The sequence below is a fragment of the Lissotriton vulgaris genome, chromosome 7, assembly GCF_964263255.1.
Source record: "Lissotriton vulgaris chromosome 7, aLisVul1.2, whole genome shotgun sequence".
NCBI lineage: Eukaryota > Metazoa > Chordata > Amphibia > Caudata > Salamandridae > Lissotriton > Lissotriton vulgaris.
The window spans coordinates 172,572,416-172,590,797 of record NC_141695.1 but is presented as its reverse complement, the minus strand read 5'-3'; the positions used below and the strand labels follow the sequence as shown (position 1 = coordinate 172,590,797).

Sequence of the window (18,382 nt, the reverse complement as noted above, 5' to 3'; positions counted from 1 at the left end):
ACGCCAACTGGGCACATCCACCCTTCTAGCCCCACTCTACAACAAAGGTATAGCAAGGAAGCTGGAGGGACCTACCAAACACACAGTAGCCATCTGGCACAAAGCGCAAAGACGGCTGGCATGGGAGGGAGTGATTACTAAACTCACGCCACTATGGGATACCAAAGCCCTCGGTAACCTGCGCAGTTCAAAAGGGTTTGAACAATGGGACACCATTGGGATCTCTACGGTGGGCGACCTGTGGACGAGGGAAGGCGTGCTCTCCTTTGCGACCCTGAGGGAGCAATACAACCTTGAGGTGACAGAAACATATAGATACATACAAATTAGACACGCACTCTTGTCAGTGTTGGACCCAGGCGTGACACCCCCGGAGTCGGCTCCGTTAGAGGACCGATTGCTCACGGACTACATGGAGTCGAGCGCAACCTCCCTCACTTACCGCAAACTGCTAAACAACCTGCCGGATCCCCTCGGAAATCTGAAGGAATATTGGGAGGACGAGGTTGGGGACCTGGACGAGGCAGACTGGAACGCAGCCCTGGCATCTCCCAGGGAGGCAGGTATTTCCACCCGATTCAGGTTGGTCCAATTTAAAATACTCCACAGGGTCTACTACACCCGCACGACACTACACAAAATACGCAGAGCAGACCACCCGTATTGCCTGAGAAATTGTGGGGAGGAGGGTACACTGTTCCACACTATATGGACCTGTCCAACTATACAGAACTACTGGAGGTGTGTAACACGCACGATCGGCCAAACCCTCCAGAACCTGTTCACGCCCGATCCCAGAATCTGCCTCCTAAATGTGTGGGGCCCAACAGACCTGTCACTACATGCGAAGAGTTGGGTGGTCATTGGCGTAATGATGGCAAAGCGTGATATTGCAAAAAACTGGGGGGCACTGGAGGCGCCAACTCTGGCACAGTGGTGCAGAAACATGGATGTGCTTATGGTGACAGAGAGGGCTGTGTATCAACAAAGACTTAATCCACGCAAATGGAATAGAATTTGGACACCATGGAACACATATAGGGGGGACATTTGTGAGCCTCTTCCTGAGGAGGAGGATGGGGACAGCTCTGGGGACGAGGTGGATCTGGAGTAGTGGGGGGGAGGGAGGGATGGAACCCGGGTACGGAACCTGTCACAAAGACTTGGGCACTGTAAATACAGGCGAGAATGTTATTACAAGTAAGTGCGTTCAACGTGGCTAGAGGCCCATGGACACGCCAATGTTACACTGGACTACTGTGCCGGATCGTGAACTTTGGCCCTTGAAGTAGCAAGTTTTAAGTTGGGGAGGGTAAAATGCAAAAGTTGCTCTATTGATCGTAGGCAGCTGAATGTTGAGGCTGCTCAGCTGAACGAATAACTGTCATTTTATACCATGTGCTAGCAACAACAAAAATAAAAAATAAAAAAAAAAAAATGCACCATTTGTCCACTCTTTTTTCAATATGTTCTCCCCCGAGGCCCCGGAGGTTGTACGGGCTCACTTGCTACGCTCGCTTGCCGCCATGCGGGCCGGCAATAATTTGCCGCCTCACCACTTTCAAATGTCACCAGCTGCCACTGCGGTAAGGGTCTATGTTTGTGTAGCCAACCCATCACCTTGTTCTTTAGGGACGAGAAAGATTCTTGCTCGTCCTTCCTCAGAGGCGGCACCCCGGCCAAAACTACCAGATATGGGCTTACTTCTGGTGGTAGGTCGATGTTAATCTCCCCCCCCCCCTCCCCAGCAGTCCCCTTGGGAACCCCAACACCCTCTTTCTGTTGTACCATAGTACTTAGACTAGATGATCCAGCTGTACCTGGTGCTGGAGCCTTTTATTATGGGAGTGGGTACAGCATGCTTTTCCTTAGTCGGAGCTGGCGAAATTGTTAGGGCACCTGCATTCTCCCTAGATCGCATATCATTTGGGGGTGCAGCTGCGAGCGCAGCAGCCCCAGCGATAACCGCCTTATCCATGCAATCGGCTATACCTGATGACATGGACTCGATCTTGTTTAGCTTTTGTTCAATTCTAGATAACCTATCCTCTACTGGACGAAGAAGGAGATTAATTAGTTCGCCTATCTTAGCCAGTAGAGGATCTTCCGTTGCCACCCCACACTCTGGGCTCCTGGCTCCGCCCTCAGCCTGGGAGACCACCCCCAATGGCACTTCTCTATGTGTATGTACAATTACCTGAGTGGTCGTGGACGCCTGCCTGGTTTCGGCCGTCAGGGTTCCCTTAATATTGGGCAGTTTCTCCTTTTTACCTTTCGAGGCCATGGCCAACCCCTGTTTATACTTTGGGATAGCCCCTTGACGTCTTTCACGGAGTTGCCTGGTGCTATGCTCCTTAAGGGGGCTACCGACACTTGATACTGAAACTTTGGGAGAAGGCAACAATAGCAAATCTGAGGCCGTGGCGTAGACTGATTTCCTATGGAGGAATTGTCCAGATCGCGGGCTGCAGGACCAGTGGATGGCGAATCTGGGATCACAGGCGCACCAATGGTGTTTGTTGGGGCATGATGTTCTGGAGTCCTTGCATTAGCAAAGAGCCCCATGGACGTTCTCCTAGCAAGTGCCAATTCCTGGGAGACCCGCCTCTCCATCAGTGAAATATTCTGGTCTATCGCAGTATTAATCTTGCTTAAAAACTTGGAACCAATTAGGTTATCATTTGGCGCCCTGAGCCTACCGTCCTTATGAGTCATTACAGTAAAAACAAGGAGATGAAGTAAATTTGTGACTTACAATGGGTCCTCGGGGTTGGGAGGTAAGGGGGGTGGCCCGTTCCGTCCTTTTCCGGTCTTTAACGGGATTGAACGATGCGCGGTGATGGTGCTGATTATATGCACCTGGTCACCTGCTCTGGGCGTTGCGGGAGGGTAGCGCTGTGCCCGTTGCCTTCTGGGCAATGTAGTTGACCTTCCCTCAGTCTCAGTCCCAGCCACTGATGCGAACGTTTCCCACGGAGCGGGAAACGCAAGGGGTGGTGGCGTTATTATGCAAAAGGGGGTGCGTGGTTCACCTCCTGGACGTGGCCCCCACTGCTGCTGCTGCTGGCAATATCCAAGGTTCGGCAAAAGTAATCATCAAAACATGGTTTGCGAATGACCAAGCAGTAGGTTGCAAGATGCATGATCAATGTTTTTTGTAATAAAACTGCAGCCTTTATACACCACAAACTATTGTCCCCTTGAATGCTTGGTGGGAAGGGGGCGACGCAGGGTATGGCCAAGAAGGAGGGGAAAACTCACACGCCCAGAAGGGGTTGTGAACTTGTGACGCGGCCCAGAAGAGGTGAAGCCGGACGAGATAAGGGCCCACAGGGAACTCCTAGCAGCGGCGGGACTACCGGGAGCGAAAAGGGCAAAAGCCTGTGAAAAGATGCACAAAGTTAGGGTGCGTCGTTTGAAAGTACGAACCGCCCAATAACAAGGAGAAGAGCGGGGCGACCAAGAGGGTCAAAAGGTGGCAGGGGCTGACCTTACCACAATTTGACCTCAACTCATTGCCTTGGAACCCACCCACACCATGAGAAAGCGGTCGTCACAGTCGTAAGTACAGTGGATGAGGGCGAGGTGGAGGCAGCACAAAAAGAGGACCCAAAGAAAAGAGTAAACTAGGTAGAAGTTGCTCAGACAGTATCCTTGGGCTGCCTCATGGCAGAGACACAGGGAGCAGGTGACGGCACACAATGACAGACAGCCAGAATAGAAGAGCTGCTCAGGCAGTGTCCTTGGGATGCCACACGGCCATTGTACTGGGAGAAGGAGAGTGGCAAGCAAGGGTCCAGGGAAGCGGAACAGCACTTGCAGCTCAGGCTGGGTCTGAAGGCCGCCCACTAGGTCGGTAGTAAGGGAAGCCTAGAACCTGCAGAACTTGAGACACTTGCAAAAGGGTTCATCATGCAGGGGCAGTGCTGTCAGAAAGAAATAGAAGGAAAACCAGTGGACAATATTCAGAGTGATATGTAATCAGCATAAAATGGGTCACGAATGACCAACCAGTAAGTTGCAAGATGTATGACCCATGTTTTTTGTAAACTGCAGCCTTTATACACCACAAAGTGTTGTCCCCTTGAATACTTGGTGGGAAGGGGACGACACTGGGTATGGCCAAGACGGATGTGGGTAAATCGCACACCTGTAAGGGGTTTTACACATGGTGTGGAGAAGTCCACTGGTGGACAAGTGGTGGGACAGGGTGGGGATCAATTTAGGGGTGTAAGCAAGAGAATGAAACAATGACTGTTGGATATATTTCCCACAAAGAAAAACTACAAGGTAAAAATGAGTCGAGCTTCTCTGAGTACGGTTCTGGCCAAGCATTGCGTATACATTGGGTGAGCTCAAGACCACTAAAGTTGACCAATGGAAAGAGACGAACTGTAATGGGCGTTTTACACACGAGATACATGTCAAAAACACAAGACGAGATGAGAAACTGACTGATGTTTTAAGAAACAAGCTGAAATGCTGACAAAATGAATAAACCCTGCTGATAATAGAGCACCTTCAAGGAAATAGCATGCGTTGTTGATCTGGAGCAAGCTGGTGGTGTTGGAATTCTGGCTGTGTCATTGATAGTTGATTTACAAAATAACAGTTTGGAAAATGTTCCTTTACGCACAGTAACATATGTTTTAATGTGTGAAATGCACCTGTATCTTCTATGTTAAATTTGAAAACTTGAAATAAAAAGAACGTAAATAAACATCCATGTATTTTGCGTGTAATTTAGATGGTGATTTTTTTCATGTTTCCTCGTTAAAGTTGCTATTAGAAAGTGTTTAAGTCACTTTTTGCCATTCTAACTGCCTGTGATTTGCGTGCTTATTTGGGTCACCATTTCTTCTTGTTGCTGCCATAAAAAGAATTGAATAAATGGAGCACTGAAAGAACAACTTAAATGCCAATTTTTAAAAGACAACTAGTAAAACAGTCACATAAGAGATTTTTAGGTCCTATCTATGCAACTTGCATGCGCTGCTCTAGGAGATGACCTTTAGAAATTGGTCAGCTCTTTTCAAGCATACGTGTGTGTGCTGGCCTCCGCATTGCAGGAGCGAGCAGCGGCGAGCGTGCTAATTGAAAACAGATGGCATGCGTGCCGCTGCTTGCTCCAGCAAGGTGGATGCCAGCACAAGCACGAGTGCTTGAAAACAGCTGTTTCCTTCTCAACTGCTTGTTGAGAAGGGAACAGCATACATCAGGAGGCATACTGATTTGAAGCAATCCCAGGTATACAAACTTGTGTAAATCTGGAATTGTTTCAAATCCATGTGTGGATGCACAGGAAAGTCCATGCTCCATTTATAAAATGCCTCCTAGCTCAAAATGTAATGTAGCTCACAGCAGATAACTGCAATACATTACATTTCTTTACAAAGCCATGCTAGGTAGCAGACATCTCCTCTTGTGTGGCTTTGTAAATCTGAATTAAGGAACTGTGCTGCATTGTGTCACCATGTGTGACGCAAGGGCAACACAAATCCTTAATCAATATGGACTTCAGTTTATAAAAATTAAAGTAAAAAAATGGTGCTGCTGTCACAGTTCCCTTTAAAGTGTATGCCTGCTCGGGCACACGTATTTAGGTTTCTCTCCCCACAGAAACCTACAAACATCGTGCACCCCAAAGGATTCCTCTGCATTTGTAAAGTACCTAATTAGAGCCTTTGTAATGATGCTACAGTGATGAAGCTGCGCTGTTGAGTACATAAGGGGGCAGATTTACAAGAAAGTGACGCATCTATTGAGATGCGTCACTTTCCTTGCGCCACGCTGAAAAATGCTTTCAAGGATTGACAGATGCGTCTGAAATTCTGACGCATCTGTTGGGGCAAAAGTCACGCATTGCTGGAGTCGTGTTGCAAGCACAAGGCAACTCCAGCAATGGATTTTGTGGCTTATTACCACTACACTGCGTCACTCCTTACGCCTGCTTCAAGCAGGCGTAATGTTTTGAGGCAGTGGCGTCCTAAAAGTGACGCAGTGAAATCTTGTAGATTTCACTGAGTCACTTTTACGAGGCTTTCCTGCGTAGGAACGCCCACCTTGCATACATTATACCTGGCGCAGGTATAATGTGAAGCAGGGCTTTACAACGTGCCGCATCTCCCTAGATGCGTCACGTTGCAAATTGGGCGCATTGTTTGTGCCGCCGTTGCGTCAAAAAAAGTGGCGCAATTGCGGCACAAAGAGGCGCAAGGAGCTTGTAAATCTGCCCCTTTGTCTTTAAAAATGCTAATCGAGGAAGTGTAAACAGCTAAAGTTAAAGGCAGTCCTGAAGCTGCAGGAGAGGAGCCCCAGAGCCTTCACTGCAACCACAAGTTCTATCTGAGGAATACCTCGGGAACTGTAACAGTTTCCGGACCTTAAAAAACTGTAGAAGTTGAGGCACACATTGACCATTCAGGTGTCAGCCGCCAGTAACATCCAAGAGGTTAATAACTAAATTAAGGTTCAAGTTCAAGTTCAAGAATTTATATAGCGCACTACTCACCCAGAGGGTCTCAAGGCGCTTGGGGAGGGGTTCATTATTTGTTGAATAGCCAGGTTTTAAGTTCTTTTCTGAAGGAGATGTGGTTCTGTGTAAGGCGGAGGTGAGTGGGGAGTGAGTTCCAGGTCTTGGCCGCCAAGTAGGAGAAGGATCTACCTCTCATGATGGATCTTTGGATACGTGGAACTGCGGCGAGGCCTTGATTGGAGGATCTTAGTTGGCGGGTGGGTGTGTAGAAGGATAGTCGAGTGTTGAGGCATTCAGGCCCTAGTTTGTAGAGGGCCTTGTGTGCATGGGGGAGGAGATGGAATAATATTATCTTGTTGACGGGAAGCCAGTGGAGGTCTTTCAGGTGGCCGGTAATGTGATCTTGGCGAGGGATGTCCAAAATGAGTCTCGCTGATGCGTTTTGGATGCGTTGGAGTTTTTTCTGTAATTTGGCTGTAATTCCAGCATAGAGGGTGTTTCCGTAGTCTAGTCAACTCGTAACCAGTGCGTGGGTGACAGTCTTTCTTGTCTCGGCGGGGATCCAATGGAAGATATTTTTGAGCATGCGAAGTACGTTGAAGCAGGAGGATGAGACGGCGTTGACTTGTTTGGTCATCAAGAGTGAGGAGTCTAGGATGAAGCCAAGGTTACGTGCGTGGTCTGTGGGTATGGGTGCTGAGCCCAGATCCGAAGGCCACCATGAGTCGTCCCAGGCAGAGGGGGATGAACCTAGGATGAGCACTTCCGTTTTGTCTGAGTTAAGTTTAAGGTGGCTGTTTTTCATCCATACGGCTACTTCTTTCATGCCTTCGTGAAGATTGGTTTTGGCGGTGGTAGGGTCTTTGGTGAGGGAGAGGATCAGCTGGGTGTCGTCAGCGTAGGAGATGATGTTGAGGTTGTGTTGACGCGCGATGGAAGCGAGTGGACTCATGTAAACGTTGAAGAGGGTGGGACTGAGTGATGATCCTTGTGGTACACCGCAAATGACTTCGGTGGTCTCTGATTTGAATGGGGGAAGTCGGACTCTCTGAGTTCTCCCAGCAAGGAACGAGATGATCCAGTCCAAGGCTTTTCCTTTTATACCGATGTTGCTGAGGCGTTGTATGAGTGTGCTGTGACAGACAGTGTCGAAGGCGGCGTAGAGGTCGAGTAGAATGAGGGCCACTGTTTCTCCATTGTCCTGTAGTGTTTGGATGTCGTCTGTTGCTGCGATGAGGGCGGTTTCGGTGATGTGTTTGGCTCGAAAGCCGGACTGTGAGGGATCGAGGGAGTTGTTGGATTCGAGGAAGGGGGCGAGTTGGCTATTGACGGCTTTCTCAATGACTTTGGCCGGGAATTGGAGGAGGGATATGGGGCGGTAGTTTTTAAGTTCAGAGGGGTCTGCTGTGGGTTTCTTCAGGAGGGCGCTGACTTCGGCATGTTTCCAGCTTTCTGGGAAGGAAGCAGAGATGAAGGAGCAGTTGATGACATCACAGAGATGGGGTGCGATGATGGAGTCTGCTTTGTTGAAGATGTGGTGGGGACAGGGGTCGGTTGGCGAGCCAGAGTGGATGGAATTCATTAGGCGGATGGTGTCTTCAGTGGTGATTGGGTTTCAGGCACTGAGGTTGTTAGAGGGCGGTTTAGGTTCTGAGGGGGGTGGAGAGGATTGTTTGTTGGAACTGTTTTTGAAGCTGTTGTGTATGTTGGCAATTTTGTTGTAGAAGAAGGAGAATAACGAATCGCAGAGGTCTTGGGAGGTAGTGATGTCGTTTGAGGCTGCGGTGGGGTTGGTGAATTCTTTGACGATGTTGAATAGTTCCTTGCTGTTATGGGCGTTGTTGTCGAGTCGATTCTTGAATGCTAATTTCTTGGTGGATCGAATCAGCTGGTGGTGTTTGCGGGTGGCTGCCTTGAAGGTGGACATGTTGTCGGTGGTTGGGTTTTTTCTCCATGTTTTCTCGAGAGTACGGCATAGCTTTTTGGATTTCTTAAGGTCATCGTTGAACCAGGGGGCCTTTTTGTTGTCTTGTTTGTTGTGATGGTTTTTCAAGGGTGCTAATTCTTCAGCGCTGTGAGTGATCCATTGTTTGAATTTGATAGCAGCTTGGTTTGGGTCCGATGAGAGGGCGGGTGGGTTTTGGTTTAGCGATGTGAGGAGTTGGTCGGTGGTGATTTTGTTCCATTTTCTTCGGGGGATAGGTTGTGGGGGGTTGTGGGTCGAGGTGGTTTTGTAGCTGAAGTGAACACAACTGTGGTCCGTCCAGTGGAGAGCTGTGGTGCGATCGAAGGAGATGTGTTTGCTGGAGGTGAAGATTGGGTTGAGCGTATGTCCGGCTACATGGGTCGGGGTGTCAACCAGTTGTTTGAGGCCGAGATTGGCCAGGTTGTCAAGAAGGGTGGTGGTGTTGCTGTCGTTTTTCTTTTCCAGGTGGAAGTTGAGGTCTCTTAATAGAATGTAGTTCTCGGAGGCGAGGGCATGTGGACTGATGAAGTCAGTGATGTCTTCGCTGAATTGTTTATGGGTTCCTGGAGGCCTGTAGAGGAGGGTGCCTCTGAGTGTGGTCCTAGGGTCGGTGTGGATCTGGAAGTGGAGGTGTTCGGCGGTTGTAAGGTTATCGTCGGAGCTGGTCATGATTTTGATGGTGTTCTTAGGGACGATGGCGATGCCTCCTCCTGTTTGGACGGTGCGGTCTTTTCGGATGATCTTGTAATTGTCCGGGATGGCTATGGCGATGTCGGGTGTTGATGATGCGTTCATCCATGTATCAGTAAGGAAGGCGACGTCCGGTGATGTAGTGTCGAGTAAATCCCAGAGTACGGTGGCGTGTCTGTGGACCGAGCGGGTGTTCAGTAGTATGCACTTCAGGTGATTAGAGCCGGAGCTGTGTTTGGGGTTAGTGGATGTGGTATGGGTCTTGATGCTGGTAAATTTGCAGGAGTGGCAGGCGAAGGGACCGTGGGTACGTCCCGGGGCAGCTTCGTAGCATTGAGGTGTGCGTCCGGTGTTAAGGGCTAGGAGGGTGGCGGCGTCATACGTTATGCGGGAGGAGTGCGGTTTGTGGGGGCCAGGGGGTCTGGTGCTGGGCGTGGTCCAGGCATAGACGGGCTTACCTTTGGCGCACCTTCGGCGCACATGGGGTGCGACCGCTGCGCGTGAACGCTGCGCGAGGAGGCATCTGTCATATGTAGGTGTTGGGGGGAGGGGCGAGGCATGGTCAGCTGGGAGGCGGGCGCGGGGTGGAGCTACGGCCTAGGAAGCACAACAAACAACAAAATGGCTGCAAGTAGGGGAAAACGAAACTGGGCGAGCCTGGGGGGTAAATAGAGGCACAATCGGGCTAAAAATTATAGTACTCTTCTAACAACAATGCGCAGCCTTAACAGCACAATACAGAGATGTTAAAAGCGCACAAAGCACAAATTCCTAAACGATATGTCAAAAACGAGCAATGCAGGCAGCGGCAGTAATGCGGGGGAGAGGTCGCGCTGTGGATTAAGCTGGAAGGCGCTACGATACCGCGGGACAGCTATCAGGCGCTCTTTTGTCACAAAGCCACCAAGCCTTGGGAGCGTGGGGGGGGAGCAACCTCTTCCAAACAGGTCGGGAGAGGCTATCAGTTTTGGCCACTCTTTGTTTAAAAACTCACGAGCTGACATGGCTGCGTATTTTCTCTGTTGAAACTCCTCTTGCTTGAAAGGAAGGCATGGGCAAAAATTGTGCAGCAGGTGCAGAGGCGCCAGGGTCCGGGTCTTCGGGGTCACCCCTGATGGCTCCTAAGTTAAAGTGTGACTCAAAACTCCTCAGATTTTCAATGTTGCTGATTTTCATAGTTTCAAACATGATCAAATGTATTCCTCTCAGCCCTACCACTTTGGTAATTCTCTTTCCAGGGTCTTTTAGCCAAAGTAAGAGATAGGTTACACAGAGGAGTACCGCATTTCTATTGCCTTATCCTCAGGGCCATTGAACACCGTCAGTACAGACGGATCACCTCTTTTGTACCACCTCAACACACACATACAGAAATAAGCAACAGAAAGGGGGGCAGTCAGACTTTGCTAAAGGCCTTCCACTTGTGACAACATGAGTCTCCACATTTGTAGTACCATATTATCTATTTAAGATAGAAAACTATTAAAATCTGCAGACTTTGGAGCAAATGATGAATTATGAGGCAAATGTGGAAAATCCACAAATACACAGAAACTGCTGCAAACGCAAGGAGCATAATTTCAGTGGCCCTGCGTTTAGCCTGCATATGCTTAGAAAAACTGCAAGTACCAGAATCCTCTGTAGCGGTCTTTGTAATTTGTTCAATGAAGTTGACAACTGGGAGAGAGAATCAACAGATGTTTTTAATCACATAAGTAGTTTTTTAACAATATAGAAGCTGGTTTTCAGCTTTTGCACACTGCTAGTTATGGTGTGAAGCCACATGAAGACTGTAGAACTGATTTGTTCACTGGGAAAAGTTTTGTCAGATGCAATATGTTTGATCCGTTTATTATAAAATGCTATGACAAATACAGTAGGCCTGGCTTGATTATTGTGAAAAGCATTTGTTAAGATCAATACATCTCTAATAGGACATGGTTATAACACGACTCTAAAGCCTTTAGGCAATCATTTACTTACGTGGATTTTCACAGATTACAGAAGTAGGCAAGGGATTTGATGTTGGTGACTGACTTGACCAAATTGTGGAGACAAGTGATTTGCATTGAACATAATCCTTGATAGGTTCATATAGGTTTTGTTTTAGACAGCTGTAATTTTAGATATATTTGCAATTTTCTGATGGTTGCCTTGTAGGAAAGCTTATGCCTAACACAGTTGGTTTCCCTCTACTGCAGTGAAGAATCCAAAGACAAAAACTATTGACCTGATTGGTTAATTGGGAACAGATATCCCATACGTCTGTTCTATCTCTTATGAAACGTTCTGACACAGGCAAGTGACTTGATTTATTCAGTGGCGTCACTCATGGTGTCACCCCCTCACAACTTACCGGATGGACCAACTCGCCCTCTGCCTGCAACATGTCCTCTCTGCCTGCACCATTTCACCCCCTGCCTGCACCATCTTTCCCTCAGCCTACACCATCTCACCCTCTGCCTGGCCCATCTCCCTCTGCCTGCCCCATCTCCCCTCTGCCAGCACCATCTCCCCTCTGGTTGCACCATCTCTCCCTGTGTCCACACCATCTCCCCTCCACCTGCACCATCTCTCCCTCTGCCTGCACCATCTCTCCCTCTGCCTGTACATTCTCCCCTCTGCCTGCTCCATCTCTCCCTCTGCCTGCACCATCTCCCCTCCGCCTGCAACATCTCTCCCTGTGTCCACACCATCTCCCCTCCACCTGCACCATCTCTCCCTCTGCCTGCACCATCTCTCCCTCTGCCTGTACATTCTCCCCTCTGCCTGCACCATCTCTCCCTCTGCCTGCACTATCTCCCTCGGCCTGCACCATCTCTCGCCTCTGCCTGCACCATCTCTCCCTCTGCCTGCACCATCTCCCCTCCGCCTGCAACATATCTCCCTCCGCCTGCACCATCTCACCCCCTGCCTGCACCATCTCTCCCTCTGCCTGCACATTCTCCCCTCTGCCTGCACCATCTCTCCCTCTGCCTGCACATTCTCCCCTCTGCCTGCACCATCTCCCCCTCCGCCTGCACCATCTCTCCCTCTGCCTGCACCATCTCTCCCTCTGCCTGCACCATCTCCTCTCCGCCTGCAACATCTCTCCCTCTGTCTGCACCATCTCCCCTCTGCCTGCACCATCTCACCCCCTGCCTGCACCATCTATCCCTCTGCCTGCACCATCTCACCCTCTGCCTGCACCCTCTCCCCTCTGCCTGCACCATCTCCCCTCTGCCTGCACCGTCTCTCCCTTTGTCCACGCTATCTCCCCTCTGCCTGCACCATCTCTCCCTCTGCCTGCACCATCTCTCTCTCTGCCTGCACCATCTCCCTCTCTGCCTGCACCATCTCCCCCTCTAACTGCACCATCTCCCCTCCGCCTGCACCATCTCTCCCTCTGTCTGCACTATCTCCCCTCCGCTGCACCATCTCACCCCCTGCCTGCACCACATCTCTCTCTGCCTGCACCATCTCACCATCTGTCTGTACCATCTCCCCTCTGCCTGCACCATCCCTCCCTTTGCCTGCACCATCTCTCCCTCTGCCTGCACCATCTCCCCTTCGCCTGCACCATCTCACCCTCTGCCTGCACCATCTCCCTCTCTGCCTGCACCATCCCTCCCCCTCCGCCTGCACCCCCCTGGCCTGCTGCTCTTTTAACCCTTTCCTCATCGTCTTCTCCACCACCCCCCGTGGTTTCTCCCACACAGTTCTCGGCTTTTCTCAAAGTGACTGAAATAAACACATGAAATGTGCTTTGAATTCGTGCGGGCGCTGCTGAGGATAAGTTTAAAGACACAGAACAGAGGCGAGGCTGCAGAGCTCTGTTACATACACAGCGTAACCAGATGGTGTCACCCCATGTGAGAGTGTCACCCGGTGTGGTCCGCACCCCCCGCACCCCCTAGTGACGCCACTGGATTTATTTATTATGAAGCACATATTAAAGCTAATAGGCCTGTAAGGGTGAATTGTTATTGCGCCCTGTTAACGCTTGCAGGTGTATTTTTTTACATGAAATCTCACAGATTTATTTTTAGGCAAGAATTTTTGTGTTTCTTGCCCCCTTGACATATCTTAGGGGTATACCATTTGCACTTTAATAAGTCTTATTAGGTCCGACAGGCTTAGTTGTCTGCTGGGATAGTGTGATAAAAAAGATATATATCACTGCTGTATATACCAGTCGGATATATACCAGTTCAGACATTAGGTTTCTTTTTATGTGAGTGACATTTGTCTGATCGCATGTGCACAGCCACCTGACAATGAATGTACTTCAGTGCCCAGGCTGGTGGACCAGTCCTTTAATTTTCACTTTTCATTTCATTTATTTTCCTCTTTTTATGATTAAAGCATGGTGCACCTCCAAGGACAGCAGTGTAGCGCAACATGTACTGTCACTGCGTTTAAACCACCTGACCACCATGGAGGGATATTGTACATAGGGTTTAGTTGTTTCTACCATTGAAAACGGCCAACATGTTGGTTCTAGATGTAGCAGTTAGATGGAACTATAACATACAAAATATATAAAGTACCATTGCAAGATGGCCACCTGCTGCTTTGTTTAATTTTGTTATAGCAAGCATATATCTCACATTTTTTGGCAACAGCATCTTTTCTATTGTCTACATTTATGTTTTTTTTTTTATCTTGCATATGTTTTTGAGTTTGTGCATGCATTTTATTGTGGTTGTGTAAATTAGTGAATGTAAGAGTGAGTAAGTGATGAAGTGATGCATGAGTGCATGGATGAGTAACAGAATGTATGTATGATGACTTATTCTGTGCCCGAACCCATCAATGACCAAGGAGGCACTTTCATGTATAAGGCATACCTATTGGCATTGCCAAAGCTTGCTATCAACCTTCAAGTGGTAACTAGCCAAGTTTCCGAGTTGGACATTTGATCACTTGGTTGAACACACAAGCTAGGACGGTATGCATGCAAACATTATGTTGCTACATACAAGGAACAAAACAAAAATAAGAGGGAGCATTGACTGCAGACAGTGGTCAAAGAGGGCTCCACATTATTTTATAGGCATTGTATGAGGTTTAGTGATGCCTTTGACTTTTGGTGCTTTTGCCTCGTGAAGATCTCTACCTTCGGATTTAGTTACTTTTTTTAGCTCGGATGCTTCTAGTGGGACAAGGCTGCAGTCAGTAGCTCAAGAGGGCTACTGACTGCTAAGACCTTCTCTGCGAGATGCCGCTGGATTGGATTTGTTCCTATGGAAAGGTTCCAAGAAGGAGCAATCTGAATCTTTAACCCAGTGGCTACGCACCTTCATCGGATCAGCTTAGCAGATTTGTTTCAGTCTCCAAGAGATCTTTGGAGCTAAAACGTGTCTAAATTTCAGGTTTCAAGAATCATTAGAAGGAGTACACTTTGACACCAGTCATGGGTGCAAGACCTTAGGGACAGGACTTGGGGGTCAAGACTCACTCAAGCAGAGTCCTTCAACAGGAACCAGGGCACATCTAGTTGGCACTGGTAAACTGGACAGTTGCAGAAATCCAAGACAGTAAAGCCTAATCTCCTTGTGTAGAGCCTTTGTGCCCATTCAAGATTAGTGGCCAGGGAAATGAGCAACCCCTATTCTATGGTCACTCTATGCCAGTTTTAGGGGCAGTTCCTCTACCATTGTGATTGGAGCCTGCTTGGCTGGTAAAACAATGACGGCCCTGCCCAGGTGTATGCTAATATTTGCCTGTTCATTAGTATGCCTCTTTGAAGATAAGTAAGTTCCTGAGCACAACCTGATGGTCTCCAGATGGACATTTACCATGCCCAAGGCCTTTATCTCAGTTCTGAGAGCAATTTCACAGCTCATCAGGGAGCTGTTGAGCTACTGTTTGACAGTTGGGCTCATGCAAATGGGGCTTTCAGAGGCTTTAGGCATGGAAAATGTATCTTTCAAAAAGTACCTTTTCCAAAATATTATTACAAGTCAGACTTCATTAGTGTTTTGGGCTTGTAATCAATATTTAAAATAGACAACACATTATATTTGTAGCTGCTTTCTAGCTGAAATAACATTACTAAATTTAACAGTGTACCTCAGTGCTTTCCAATGGCGCAGCCAACCCTACTACTTTTAACTGTAGGGACATGTTTAATATTAAACTTTTAAATGCCATGCATCTTACTTTATGGGAAGTAGGGGTGACTAATTAATTTTTGAATAGCAGGCTTGGGCCTGCCAAATGGAGCTACTTTGACAGGTCAAACAAACATGGTTACATTGTCACTGCAGAGAGTAGTCCAATTGGTGTTTCAGTCCATTGATGACATTTAACCTACAGGCCCTGGGTACACTTTGTACTGTATACTCAGGAGTTCCCGGTAAATTAGGTATGCCATTTAGAGGTGTGCCAATTTTATTATGTTGAAAGGGGAGCATAGATACTTTACCACTAGCTAGCAGGTTTTAACTGAGTTGATACAGCCAATAAAACGGTCAAGGCAAAAATCTGGGAGTACACTATGTAGAAAACAGCCTTTTCCAACACTCTCTTTCTCTCATCTGTCTCTCTTTCCCAAGCTGGTCTCTCACTTTCTTCCGTTCCCTACACATCCACCGTGCATGCTGTAATTAACCTCCAGAAGCAGGTTAAAGTGACAGAATCACAGAGGTAACCATGGGCTTTCAGAAACCACCCTCAAAGGGTTCCAGCTCCCCAGAGAATTGCCCTGTCCAGTCCTGCCTCATCATAGATAGGAATACAACACTTTTGCCCCTGACACATCGCTTTAACCCCCTCATATAGTTTTCCTTTATTTCATTAACTAGTCACTCCAAAAGCACTTTTCAAATTAAATGAAGTGGCTTTAGAGACAAACTAGAAATAGCAAACTTGTTTGATGAAAACATGATAAGTCACTGTAGTCAAATTCAGTTCCAGTCTGAAAGTCTCCAATGGTGTGGAACATCTTAGACCAAGTTAAGACTTCCATAATTGGGATTATTAGTCGCTGTTTCTTCTAAATATGTCTAGGATTTTAACAGTTTAAAGGCAGTTCTTCCACAAACCTTTTTGGGGAGCTGTTGGACCTCAGGCTCCTATTATCATTATCTTATTTTTATTTTCATCGACTGCTGGCTTATGTGAACTAGAATATTTTCCCAACGCCAGTAACCTGATACAACACCAATACAACGTATTCTTCGGTGAAGGAGATGAGGTTTTTAAAGATCAAGCTACACCCTATTGGCTCAGTATTACAAGAAGTGTCATTCACATGTGATCAGAAGAAAAGACCATTCATGCAGAAGACTCTAACTGCGATAGATTATTCACTCGGCTTTCTCCGGAGGTTGGGAAATCATGGGGCTTCCTCTCATTTTCCAAGTCATTATACAGTGTTTCGTCAGCAAACGCTTTGCTGAACAAGGAATGGATGGATGCCTTGAACAGATCTCTAAATGTCTCTCCAATGCACAGGTACATGATTGGGGTGCAGCCAGCATGGATGCAGCACAGCACGATGGTGAAAAACAGAACCAGAAGGACAAGTAACTGGCTGACAGACTCTTCGTAGACGATCAAGCCGCTATAGATATGGTAAGGCAACCAGCACACAAAGAAAGAGGTGACAGCTGTAACAATCACCTTGAATGGTTTGTTGGTCTTGTTGTGGTTCCCAGCCTTGAGTGTCACAGCTAATTTCAAATAGCAAGCTATCATTATTGAAAACGGTAAAAGGAAACCCATCACAAGTCGGAGGATGAACATTGACAAATGGACTCTTCTCCTTAGGTCTTGTATCTCAGGAGTAATCCAATCATCGGAAAGGGCATAATCATTGAAGCAGGTTGTTTTATTGTTGGTAGTGACAAAGGTTTTTCGGAACACCAAGTAGGGCAAACTGAATGCTAAGGCCAGTATCCAAACGGAAAAGCAAACTATCGAAGCTCTTTTGGTTGTCCTGTGAGATTTGGTCCACAGTGGAACCACCACCAGCAGACACCGGTCAACACTGATGACTGTGAGCAGGAATAGAGATGCATACATACTGAAACATACCACAAAGTTGACTAGCTTGCAGAGAGTTGTTCCAAAGATCCAATGGCAATCCATCAGCAAAAATATGGCATGAAATGGAAGGACCAAGATGAAAAGCAGGTGAGCCGAGATGAGGTGCTGGAACCAAATGGTGCTGGCCGTCGCCTTCATCTTCCAACCCAAAATCCACAGATAGAAGCTGTTTCCCAGAATCCCAATGATGAATGTGATACAAAGGAACACGGATAACAGAATGGCGAGGACGGCTACGCATTCATGAGTGGAGGGCCCGTTGCTGCCCGGGGATGTTACAGATTCAAGAAGAGTGACCAGGGTGGAGTCACCAGAAATGTCAATATCAACAGTTGTGGAGTTCATGTAATCCAACATGGTGGAGTCCTCCGATGTAAAAACAGCAATAGCTGTTGAGTTCAGGGTTTCCAAAGGTGTGGCCCAGGGCGATTGTTCTGATGTGGCATGAGTACTATAGGCGTAGTTAAGGGATTCCAGGAGAGGTGCCACTGTGGAGTCTATTGATGTGACCATATGGCCAAGTGTAAAGTGCACAGATTCCTCCACAGTTGCCAGGGAGGAGAATTCTGATGCAATGCTCTCACCAGGTGTCAATGTCTCAGATTCCAGGAGAGTGGTTACGGTGGATTCTTCAAAAATCGTAACATCACTTTAAGTGGAGGCTTCGGACAGAGAGGAAAGTGTCATCATTCTGTCGTCCATAATTCTGTTGGGAAGAAAAGTACAAGAGACTGCAGTGAAACCAAATAATTTCCATATAGATTCTTTCTGAAGCTGGAAAATTAAACCGTTTTGTTAATAGTCTTATCATTGTATTGTACGTGGTTTAAGCCTTATTTCAATTTTAGCCCCAAACTGAAAAACCATATTTTATGTACAACTGAGACAATTCATCACTCAACAGCACTTAGGTATCTCACACCTTAAATATAGTGCATATTTTTAGACTCACAGGCAAAGAAACATTACTAAACAGTCTGACCTCCAAAATGATATATCTGCTGAAATTTGAGATCACAATGTCAGTTGGGTTCGCATTGTGCTATATTGGAAAATGCAAAAGATTCAACATATGATTAAAAAAGTAACTGAATACACAAACTATCAAAAGTCTTACTAGAACAATTACAAACAAACTATCAACTTGATTTAGAGAACGGAAACATACATTTTGCAGTGGAATCGATGGACCATCTTCCATGCTTCCATCACCATAT

General features: G+C 47.4%; 1 pseudogene; it reads right to left on the bottom strand.

The window, feature by feature from the left end:
* Positions 1-16,391: 16,391 nt before the first annotated feature.
* Positions 16,392-17,867, bottom strand: LOC147701110 (putative G protein-coupled receptor 33; annotated as a pseudogene).
* Positions 17,868-18,382: the final 515 nt, after the last annotated feature.